Raw genomic sequence first — 12,617 nt, 5'->3', positions numbered from 1 at the left:
GAGAAACAAGAGAAATGGGATAATATGTTGTCAAGAAAATGACACAAAAGCAGGAGTCCTGCCCCTTAAATATGGACTGAACTGTGTTCCGTATTACAGAAATGAATTTACAAAAGCACAGCCCCCTTCCCAGCGCTGAGATCAAGGAGGTCAAGCATTTTGCTTCCTATCACTTGTCAACTTTGACACCTACCCAGTATGTTTCCCAGTGTGTCCCTCCCACCTCAGTGCCTCTCAGAGGGACTAGACTAGCTCTGACTCACTAGTGTGCTGTTTGCCAGAACAGTCTATGTTGGTGTCTCCACTCTTGAGGAGTTTTCCAGGATATTGCAGAAGTATGGTCAGTGGACCAGCAGTATCACCATCACCTGGTAGCTAGTTGAAAATGCAGACTCTTATGCCCGGCCTCACACCTATTGCATCAGAATTCTAAGAGATGCCCAAGTGAATCCCCCCAGATGCCCAAGTGAATCCCATGCATATTCAATTTGTGGTCACTGGCAGAGGACATCATTTACTGTGAAGAAATCCACATTGGGCTTGATATTTTTTTCTGTGCCATCTGGTAATGCCTACACATTTCCCCAAAGCACCTGGGTTGAGAGCCTTGGAATCCCTTTCCTTATGTGGCCTGAGTTCAATTCAACACCTTAGTCATTTGGACCTAAACTCTGTCCATACAGAGTGGCAAGGTCCCCCAGCGTCCCATCCCTGCTCTCTAAGACCTGGGAGTATATGAGTTGAGGACATCAGCCTTGCAGGACTGCTCGTCCTTATCGACCTAGAGTCATCTTAGAACTCACCACAAAATTGATTGTTTTTCCTTTCTGGGTGGTACACAAATGAGGTCAACCAACAGTGGCTGTTGTCTGTTGTACTCAAGTCATGCCTTGCTCAGAAAGACTAATTTTACCTGATAGCAACTAATGGGACATGTCATGCTTCCCACGTTCCCATGAGAAACCTTTGTAAAACAACAACAACAACAAAAAGTTGTATCTGCTTGTTGCTTAATGTTTCTTTTAAAGAACTGAGAGCTATCTGCCCATTAAACCCACCTCAAAGAAGGTACTGCTTTCCTGATTAGATGTTGCTTTTCCAATTTTACCTAGGTCAAAAGAGGTTGTTCGAAGTCCAGTGTACCTGCCTTTTCAGCAGTGGAATCCTGACTGCAGGCAAAAGCTTCTTTGCTGTTCCTTTAAAGCAGGGGGTGCAGTTGTGCTTGAACAAATGAAAAAGAAAAACATCTCACAAGCCAAGGGCTAAAGCCAGTTGGGTCCTATCTGAATGCCGTGACAAGGGTGAAGGGGCATCACCCCCTTACTGGTCTCTAGGTCTCCTGAAGTTTCTTGAAGTTTCTGCCTTGTTGCACATTTTAAGAGAACACAGAAAAAGGGTCACTCCAAGTTGTGCAGGCGCCTAATAATGAAAGCCAGTCCTCCTTTGATGCCAACTGGTTATTTATATTCAAGACCAAAATCACTGTCTCTCAAGATCCTTCACCTCTTTTTGTGTCCCCTTTGCCTTCTAAGGGCCGTCAAAACTCCCCCAATCACTTAAGTTCAAAACCTCGCCATCGTCTCTGGCTCCATCCATTCAGCACCACCCACATCCAACTAGCCCCCAACGCCTGCAAATGACCATCAAAATGTCTCGGGTAGCAGCCGTTTCCCAAAGGCTATGTTCTTCCAGTTCAAAAATACTTCTTCTGCTCCAGGGCCCCACATTTCTCCATGATCCACAAGCTAAAGGAGTAAGTCCCCAGAGCAGGGGTCTCTGAGGCTGGATAGTGGAGGCCATTCTGATGGGTTGGCACCCATGTCACGCCCAACTTGTTATAATTTTGACCCTCACCCCTGAATCTGCCCAGCCACATGTCACTGCCCTAGATAAGATATGCTCCTTGTTTTGCTTAAACCCTTGCAAATAGTCCCTAACTGGCTCTTACTTTCTATCTATTCTTCACATTTCTTCTAGATTATGCTTCCTTATGTATACCTCTAATCATGTTGCTCTCATGCCCACATTCTGTTACTGTCCCTTTTCCTGGGACAAAATCCAATGTTTCTGGCCTGGATGTCAACTCCCTATGCCCCAAGCTTATCTCCCACGCGCTACCCTTCCCCCTGCACCTAGAGAGTTCTTCCATGCACACCTTGCTCCTGAGTGGTCCCTGACACCTCTTTAGCCCAGTGCTTCTCAACCTGGGCCACGCTTAGAATCGTCTGGGAAGCTTTAACAAATCCTGATGCCCAGGCCTTGCCCCAGAACAACTGAGTCAGAATCTCTGGGTTGGGGGGAGAACCAGGCATCCCTATTCCAAGCTCCCCAAGTGATCGCAGTGAGCAGGCAAGGTTGAGGACCACCTCACCTGGAATGCCCTCTTGGATCTCAGCTGGCCCGAATCCACCCCATCCCTCAAAGCTCAGCTCTGGTGTTCTCCCTCCGAGAAGCCCTCCTGCTCTCCTGTGCTCACCCAGCACTTCTGCTATGGGTCCCAGCTTTTATCATATTCTGCCTTGAATTATATTTACTTGTGTGAATGCTGGTCTCTCCTGGTAGATCAGGGACTGACAGTCATTTTCTATAAAGGGCCAGAGAGTAAATATTTTAGGCACTGTGGGACATATGGTCTCTGTCAACACTACTCAACTGTGCCCTTGTAGCATAAAAGTAGCCACAGATAATACGTAATGGATGAATGTGGCTGTGTTTTAAGTAATCTGTATTTGCAAAAATAGGTGGTGGGCTAGATTTGGCCTGAGAGCTGTCATTGCTGACCCCTGCATGAGACTAACATAGTACTTTAGGGGCAGGGATCTTTTCTCCTCCCTCCCTCCCTCCCTCCCTTCCTTCCCTCCTCCTCCCCTTCCTCCCCCTCCTCCTCCTCCTCAAAAAAAATCCAAAAAACCCCTTTGTGGAGCTCTATGCGGTCAGTCTCTCACAACCACAGCCTCGGGCATGAGCAGGCAAAGTGAAGTAGGAAGAGTCAGGGTTCATCAATTCTGCCTTTTAGGCAAATATTAATATTTACCTACCTTCTTCCTTATAGAACTGTCAAACAAATGATTCCATCTGCAGTGCACAGAATCACTCACCGACAGTGAGAGTGCATTTCCTACGCCAGGACTAATTTCCAGCAGTATGTGGACTCCCTTCTACCGTGCTGTAGGCTGGAGAGCATCTTGAGAAGGTTAGTAAGGTGCAGGCATCTGAATAGAAGTCAGTGTCTGTAAGAGGCAGCTGTCCAGTTTACAAACCCAGACTGGAGGACAGCACTCTGATTAGCAGCACCAACTGACGTTGACCTAATCCACCCTTACTAAAAAAACTATGGGGCTTCCCTGGTGGCGCAGTGGTTGAGAGTCCGCCTGCCGATGCAGGGGACACGGGTTCGTGCCCCGGTCCGGGAAGATCCCACATGCCGTGGAGCGGCTGGGCCCGTGAGCCGTGGCTGCTGAGCCTGCGCGTCCGGAGCCTGTGCTCCGCAATGGGAGAGGCCACAACAGTGAGAGGCCCACGTACCACACACAAAAAAAACCCCAAAAAACAAAAAACTATGCCTGCTCCAGACATGAGTGAAAGGAACCAGGGCTCCCTGGCCTGTAACCACAGACAGGTGAGGCTTCTGAGATCTCCTTAATGTGGGTGGTCAAATTTGTTATAAGGTGTCTTAATCCGTTCGGGCTACTGTAACAAAAACACCATTGACTGCATAGCTTATAAACAACAGAAATTCATTTCTTACAGCTCTGGAGTCTGGGAAGTCCAAGATCAAGGTGCTGGGGATTTGGTGTCTGGTAAGAGCCCTCTTCCTGGTTCAGAGATGGGGCCTTCTAGCTGTGTCCTCACACAGTGGAAGGGGTAAGAGAGCTTCCTCAGGCTGCTTTCTATAAGGGCACTAATCCTGGTCACGAGGACTCTACTCTCATGACCTAGTCCTGTCCCAAAGGCCATGCTTCGTAATATCATCACCTTGGAGGCTAGCATTTCAACATACGAATTTGGGTGGCGGCGGGGTGTGAGGACAAAGACATAGGGGTTCATTTCCATCAGGAGATATGCTGGTGAAAGAGGTGCAAAGACAAAAGTAAACTTTCTCATGCACACTCCCAGAGAGTGGCTTATTTAAAATAAAACCACTCTCACACTATCCCAGTCATCCGAGCCTTTTATCTCTTAATTCCCCTTTCTTCTCTCTACTTCAAAATGTATCTCAGGCAGTAAGAAGAAAGACTGTGTACAGACTACTGGACTGGAATACACAAACGGAGCAATAAGAATACCAAAGTAAATGAAAAATATGAATAAAGAAAAAAGATAATACTTAGCGACCACATGATCATCTATATATGCAATGTCAGATCACCTTGAAAGGACAGAGGCTCATAACATCTTGAGGCGATACCCCTTCACTGTAGAAAGTTCATACATTCGAACTGAAGTTCCATAAGAGGCTAAGTGTGGCTGGTGAAGAGGGGGGATGGGTCAGCTTGCTGTTTCTCCCACAGCGTGCCACCTGACCTGGGCCTCTTGCCTTGAGGGCCAGCTGCCTCGTCGCTCATCACTCCAGGACAAGGAACCATTTTCTGTCAGGTTTACAGAAAGGGAAACTCCTTAAAAGTTTGCAGGGATGTGCCATTTCCCAGGAAGCCTTTAATCAAGGAGACAGGAGCCAAAATGAGGACCCCCATGTAGGAGGACTGGAGAGACCAACCCCGCAGAACACAGACAACCCACACAGCCCAGCCTACGGCTGCTCCGAGACCTACAGGGCCCAGGCAGGCCCGAGAGGCTGAGCATCCCCTCACTTGCCCTTAGGCCTCGCAGAACCAGGACTGCCTCCGTCTAAGGAGGGTGACCTCAGGTCAGCAGAGGGCGGGGTGTGAGGACCCGGAATGAGGAATGAGGGAAGGACTCAGAACAGTGGGGTCCCATAGAGCCCTGCCCTGGCTGTCGCCCATGGAGGTCTGGAACAGCCGTGGCTGGATTTGGGTCACCCTGACTGCCAACTGAGAGGTTCCAGAAAGGTGAGGATCTTGATCCAAAGGGAGCAGCCCCAGGTCAGCTGAGGGTGGCATCCCAAGAGCGGGCCTGACACCACAGCGCTCGGGGGCAAGGTGAGGATGGTGAATGAGGAGTGAGGGAGCCACCCCCCAGGACATAGGAGGCCGAGCGAGTCTCTCCCCTCCCGCCTCAGCTGGCCACCGGGGGAAGCCCGGGGAAGAATCATCAGGTTGAGGCGCCTCCTCATTTTTTTTTTTTTTTTTTTTACATCTTTATTGGAGTATAATTGCTTTATAATGGTGTGTTAGTTTCTGCTTTATAACAAAGTGAATCAGTTATACATATACATATGTTCCCATATCTCTTCCCTCTTGCGTCTCCCTCCCTCCCACCCTCCCTCTCCCACCCCTCTAGGGGGTCACAAAGCACCGAGCTCATCTCCCTGTGCTCTGCGGCTGCTTCCCACTATCTATCTACCTTACGTTTGGTAGTGTGTATATGTCCATGCCTCTCTCGCTTTGTCACAGCTTACCCTTCCCCCTCCCCATATCCTCAAGTCCATTCTCTAGTAGGTCTGTGTCTTTATTCCTGTCTTACCCCTAGGTTCTTCATGACATTTTTTTCCTTATATTCCATATATATGTGTTAGCATACGGTATTTGTCTTTCTCTTTCTGACTTACTTCACTCTGTGACGCCTCCTCATTTTTGCCTGGAGGGTCACAGGGAGGGGAGGGCTTTAGTTTAGTGGGGTGGCTCCAGTTCTACAGCGGTTCAACAAGAATAAAGGTTAGGGGTCTGAGCGATGTGAGGGGATGCCCCTCCAACGGGCAGAAAGGTTCACACAGAGCCCCAGTTGTTCTTATCCCTGGACCGCCCACGGCAGAGTGCTCAGCTCAGGAGCCCTTCATTTTTGCCTGGAGAGTCACAGGGATTGGAGGGCCTTGGGATAAGGGGAGGCCCCAGTTTTGCAGAGGAAGGAGCTTTAGCCCCAATTGGTACCCCAGTTAGGGCCCTGAGTACTAAAGGGCTTCTCCCCAAAACAGGGGGCCTGTCAGAGTCCCATCCCTGTTCTTGGTCTTAGGAGACCTGAGGCAGGGGTAACCAGATGTGCCACGCCCAATGTCCTAAGGACTCATTGAAGTGAGGACCTTGGTTGGAGGCTGATGAACCCAGATCTGCAGAGGGAGGAGTCCCGATACATATCAGTGGGGTCCCAACAGACCTGCCCCAGCTGTCGGCCCTCAGAGGCCCTGCACAGCCTTGAATGGATGTGGTTCACCCTTTCTCCTTGGGGAATCCAAAAGGTGGGGGACCGTGGTCTGCTGGACACAGACTCAGGAAAGTGGAGGGTAGATAAAGTATCTTAGTAATCTTTGGCCTTTAGGCTCTCCAAGGATTGAGAACCCTTAATCACAACACTTGCAGGGAAAAACAGGAGCGTGACAAAATCAGGAGTGCCTTTTCTTTTCTGGGTTAAGATTAATAAACAAAGTCAGAAATTTCAAGACATCAGTGCATTGAGATTATCCAGAGGGATTTGATATCACTCCTTTTTTTTTTTAACTCTGAAATCTATAGTGCATATAGAAAAGCATATAAAATATGCATGTAGCGTTTAAAGAATAATTACGTGAACACCTTTGTGCCCACTTGTAGATTAAGAAATAAAACATTGCCAATACCTCAGCAACCCCCAGTGGTCCTTTCCCAATGGCATATCCCTTCCTACCTGGTATGGATTGAATGATTGTGCCCCCCAAAATTCGTATGTTGAAGCCCGAATGTCATGGTATTTGGAGGTGGAGCCTTTGGGGAAGTAATTAGGTCTTGAGGGTGGAGTCCTCATGATGGGATTAGTAGCCTTAAAAGAAGAGGAAGAGAGCTAGCCCTCTCTCCACCTTGTGAGGACATGACAAGAAGACAGCCATCAACAAGCCTGGAAGAGAGTCCTAGCAAAGAACCAACTCTGCTTGCACCTTCATCTTGGACCTCGCAGCCTCCAGAATTGTGAAAGATAGATGTTTGTTGTTTAAGCGCCCCAGTCTACAGTAATTTGTTATAGCAGCCGGAGCTAAGACACTACCCCAGAGGTAACCACTATTTTGAATCTTGTGTTACTTGTTTTCTTACTTTTCTTTTTCCCAACTTTGAATGTGTTCCTGAACAATTTAATCCTTTGTCCAGTTTTACCTGCTTTTGAACTTTGAGTGGAACTACATTGTAGGTAATCATCTGTGACTCGCTTTCTTTCCTCTCTATTATGTTTGTGATATTCACCTGTGCTGAAGCATGTGCTTCTAGTTTGCTCGTCCTCATTGCTGTATAGCATTCTGTTTTGTGCCAGTCTCAGCCTATCAATAACCAATGTTGTGGTTGGACTCGCCCTTGTAGTTTTTATTATGATGGCAAGATGCCCTTCAGCAATAACCATCAGGAAACCGAAAAAATAAAGGTTTATTACTTACAGGACCTGGAAATTACACAGCACACCTGTGGCCACACAACGAGGTCATAGGTAGAGGGAGGGGGGGAGAGAGAGAGAGCGAGAGAGAGGGAGAGAGAGGGAGAGAGAACACAGGACTGGGGTTCTGCTTTAGTTGGGGTCGGGGGTGGGGTTGGGGCACTAGGGTTTTGAGGGCTCACTCTTTATTGGTGAATTTAAAACATAAGTGGGGGGATTTAAAGCACAGGAAGAGAAAACAAAAAGCAGCCCAAATGGTCAGTTATTGAAATCAAGCAAGATCTCTAAAACAAAGTAACCTGGAGGGGTGAGGACAGGGGGCGGGGGGGGGGCTGTCGGGGGGGTCGGCTGGGCTCTTTATCTAGTCTTGTGGCTGGTGATGTGTTTATTCAAGATAGCCTTCTTTGAAGTGGGCTGTCAAAGCTTCAGTCAGGTCCTTGCATTACAAAAACAAAATCCAACTGTCAGGGTTTACACTACACATTGTAATGTCTAAATATACCATAATGTATTTATCCACTTTACTTTGGTTAATATTTGAGTTGTTTAATGCTACTGTGAATATTTTTGTAGATATTCTCTGGTTCACCTGCACAAGAGTTTTTCTAAGTTTCATATTTCGTAGTGGAATACTGGGCCATAGGGCATGTATAAGTTTAACTTTACTAGGTGATGCCTAACTCTTTCCAAAGTGGTGGTACTCATTTTCACCACAGTAGGAGAGAATGTGTTGATCTATATTTTTCACCAATGTTTGGTATCTTTCCACTTATTAATTTTTGTTCATTTGATGTGTAGTGATGGCTCATTGGGGTTTTAGTTTGCATTTCTCTGTTTACTAATGAGGTTGGTGGCCTTTCCAGATGTTCATTGCCCATTTGGATATTCTCTTGTGAAACGTCTGTTTAAATTCTGTACTCATTTTTCAGGTGGGTGATTTCCTTATTGATTTTTATATGAGTTCTTTACATATTCTGGATATAATCCTCACACAGTTAATATGTTTTGTAAATATCATCTCATACTACATGACTTGTTTTTTCATAATTTTTATGGTGAGTTTTAAAGAAGTCTTTAATTTTAAGAATTTCTCTCGGGCTTCCCTGGTGGCGCGGTGGTTGAGAGTCCGCCTGCCGATGCAGGGGACACGGGTTCGTGCCCCGGTCCGGGAGGATCCCACGTGCCGCGGAGCGGCTGGGCCTGTGAGCCATGGCCGCTGAGCCTGTGTGTCCAGAGCCTGTGCTCCGCAACGGGAGAGGCCACATCAGTGAGAGGCCCGCGTACCGCAAAAAAAAAAAAAAAAAAAGAATTTCTCTCAAATTTATCAATGCCTTCCTTAAAATTTTGTGGTTTTTATTTCTTGTTTACGAAATCCTGCCCTACTTTAAGATGATAAAATATTCTTTCATATATTCTTCTGAAGCTTTGTTATTTTGCCTTTCATATTATTTCTTTAATTCAACTGGCATGAATCTTTGGAAAAGTTGTGAGAAGTGTATTACATTTCTATTTTATCCATATTCAGTGTCAATTACTGAAAAATTCATCCTCTCCCCAATGATCTGTGCCTCCAGTCATGTACTAAGTATCCACACATTAGTGTATTTGACGGCTCTGTGTTTTTTAATTGGTTTGTTTATCCCTGAGCCAACACTACATTGTTTTAATCATTATAGCTTTATAGTAAGCCTTGCTATCTGGGAGGGTAAATCCCTCCATCTTGATAGCGACAGAGTAAAGAGACAAATTAGGTAATTAAATAGTTAATCCCAGGAGGGTACTGTAAGTAAAGAAAAAAGTATGGGAGACCCCTGTAAGTTAATGATCACTCAAGAAAACAGGTTTACTTAACCACAGAACCAAGCAGGCTTGCTTAGCAACAAAACCATGTGACAGAAGCACGAGACATGCCCCCAAGCAATAAAACAATGGTGGCATGAGACCCACATCTTGCCCAGTGAGCTAAGTTAATGATCCCTAGGACATGCTCTCTGTACACATAAAAAACAATAATTTATGGAAAGGTGCTCATTGTACAGAGACCTGAAATAATTTTTACAGACCTGGCTTGACCATGTAGGGACAAAAAAAACTCCCCTGCCCAACCTGGAGGAGGAGCTGATGATGCAAGCATGACGTATACTCAAGAATGAAGAAGAAAGTGGCCTTTCACACCACCCACCCCCACTTTTCCTTGGATTATAAAACTGTAGCCCCCTAAGTTCTGGGGGCACGGCACCCTCTCACCTGCCTGCCTGCTTGTAAGCCTCACAAGCGTCCTATTCTAATAAATCACTTCTTAGCTATCATTTTACCTCTCACTGAATTCTTTTGCACTGAGACATAAAGGACTGGGCTCCTTGGGGCCCCCCGAAATGACCCATATCGGTTTCGATCTCACTCTTCTTCTTCAAAAGTTTCTGTTTTCTTCTTGGCCCTTTATACTCTTCCACATAAATTTTATTTTTACTTAATTTATATTTTTGGTGAAGGAAAGTGCTGCATTTATTGTAAGGCACCAGACAATGAGTCCAGGACAGATAATGTTCAAAAACACCTGAGCTCCCCAATGGGTTTCAGGGAGGCATTTTTAAAGGCAAGGTGAGGGAGGGGAGTCCCAGGGTATGTGATCAGCTCGTGCACAATTCTCTGATAGGTTAATGGTGAGGTAAGAGGGCGGTGTCACAGGGGTTAACATTATCAATCCCGAGGCTCCAGTAAGTCTGGGGGGTACGTGCTCATGGTTATCAAGTAGTTAACATCTTCCATTTGGTGGTGGCTTCAGCATCTGTAAAACAACTCAGGAAATCTGCATCAGTACTGTTATCTAGGTACTTCCGAGAGGAGCCAAAGCAGAGGACTTGGCGGGGAGGGGCCTGGCCCAGGAAGGCCTCATAGGTCCTGCTTGGTTACAACAGCATCACAGTGCTTGTGTTCAAGAAACCCTTATTTCACTTAATAATGGCCTGAAAGTGCAAGAGTAGTGATGCTGGCAATCCGGATTTGCCAAAGAGAAGCAATAAAGTTCTTCCTTTAAGTGGAAAGGTGAAAGCTCTTGACTTAAAGGAAAAAAAAACCCAAACATATGCTGAGGTTGCTAAGATATAGTAAGAACAAATGTTCTATGTATGCAGTTGTAAAGAAGGAAAAAGGAAATTTGTGCTAGTTTTGCCGTCACATCTCAAACTGCAAAAGATACGGCTACAGTGTGTGATAAGTGCTTAGTTAAAAGATGGAAAAGGCATTAAATTTGCACAATATTTAGAGAGAGAGACCACATTTATATAACTTTTATTACAGTATTTTGTTATAACTGTTCTATTTTATTATTATTGCTGTTAATCTCTTACCGTGACTAATTTATAAGTTAAACTTTATCACAGGTACGTATGTACATGAAAAACTTTATACATGGAGTCTAGCTCTATCCTCAATTTCAGGCATCTACTGGAGGTCTTAGAACATATCCCCCACAGATAAGGGGGATCTACTTATTTCCTTAGGTATTTAATATTTTTTCATACTCTATAATGGAATTGCAAATTTTTCGTTGTTGGTGTATTAAAATACGATTTTTGTTGATCTATCCAGAGACTTACCTAGCTAAAATAATTTACTAGTTCTATTGGTTTGTATGTAGATTCTTTGGACTTTTTTTAATCTAAATATTCTCATAAACTGAAAATAATAAAAGTTTTACTTTCCTTAAAAGCAAAACAAACAAAAAAACAAAAAAACGGGGCACCAGACATTAAAGCTGGGGCACCTGACGTAAAACCGGGCGAGTGACATAAAACCGGCGCCTGACGTAAAACCGGGCGCCTGATGTAAAATCGGGCGACTGCCGTAAACCCGGTGCCTGCCATAAAGCCGGCCGACTGACGTAAAGCCGGCACCTGACCTGGCACCTGACCTAAAACCGGGTACCGGATGTAAAACCGTGACACTGACGTATTACCTGGGACCTGACATAAAACTGGGGCACTTGATGTAAACCCGGGGGCACCTAACGGAAAACCTAGCACTTGACCTAAAACCGGGCACCTTGACGTAAAGCCAGCGCCTGACGTAAAACCGGGAGTCTTACGTAAAGCTGGCACTGACGTAAAACTGGGCGCCAGACGTAAAGCTGGCACGTGACATAAAGCCGCGCGATCGACGCAAAACCGACTCCTGACGTAACCACGGCGCCTGACGTAAAACCGGGCGCCTGACGTAAAAGTGGGCGACTGCCGTAAACCCGGCACCGGCCGTAAAGCCAGGCGACTGACGTAAAGCCGGTGCCTGACTTGGCACCTGACCTAAAATCGGGTACCGGATGTAAAACCGTGACACCTCACGTATTACCGGGTACCTGACGTAAACCTGGGACCTGACATAAAACTGGGGCACTTGATGTAAACCCGGGGGCACCTAACGGAAAACCCAGCACCTGAGGTAAAACCGGGAGCCTGACGTAAAGCTGGCACTGACGTAAAACCGGGCGCCAGACGTAAAGCTGGCACGTGACGTAAAGCCGCGCGATCGACGCAAAACCGACTCCTGACGTAACCACGGCGCCTGACGTGAAACCGGGAGCCTGACGTAAAACCGGGCACCTGACGTAACCCCGGTGCCTGACGTAAAGCCAGGCGCCTGCCGTAAACCTGGGAGACTGCCGTAAACCCGGCACCGGCTGTAAAGCCAGGCGACTGACGTAAAGCCGGCGCCTGACTAGGCGCCTGACCTAAAACCGGGTACCGGATGTAAAACCGTGACACCTGACGTATTACTTGGGACCTGACATAAAACTGGGGCACTTGATGTAAGCCCCGGGGCACCTAACGGAAAACCCAGCACCTGACCTAAAACCGGGCTCCTTGATGTAAAGCCAGCGCCTGACGTAAAACCGGGCGCCAGACGTAAAGCTGGCACGTGGCGTAAAGCCGCGCGATCGACGCAAAACCGACTCCTGACGTAACCCCGGCGCCTGACGTGAAACCGGGCGACTGCCGTAAACCTGGCGCCTGACGTAAAGCCGGCACCTGACGTAAAATCGGGCGCCTGACGTAAAGCCGGGTACCTGGCATAAAACTCGGCACCAGTCTAAAACTGGGGCACTTGACGTAAGTCCAGGGTACTTGACGTAAAGCAGGAGCACCTGGTTT

This window comes from Mesoplodon densirostris, chromosome X, assembly GCF_025265405.1.
Source record: "Mesoplodon densirostris isolate mMesDen1 chromosome X, mMesDen1 primary haplotype, whole genome shotgun sequence".
Taxonomy (NCBI): domain Eukaryota; kingdom Metazoa; phylum Chordata; class Mammalia; order Artiodactyla; family Ziphiidae; genus Mesoplodon; species Mesoplodon densirostris.
The sequence above is the reverse complement of the archived record's forward strand: the minus strand, read 5'-3'. Positions refer to the sequence as shown.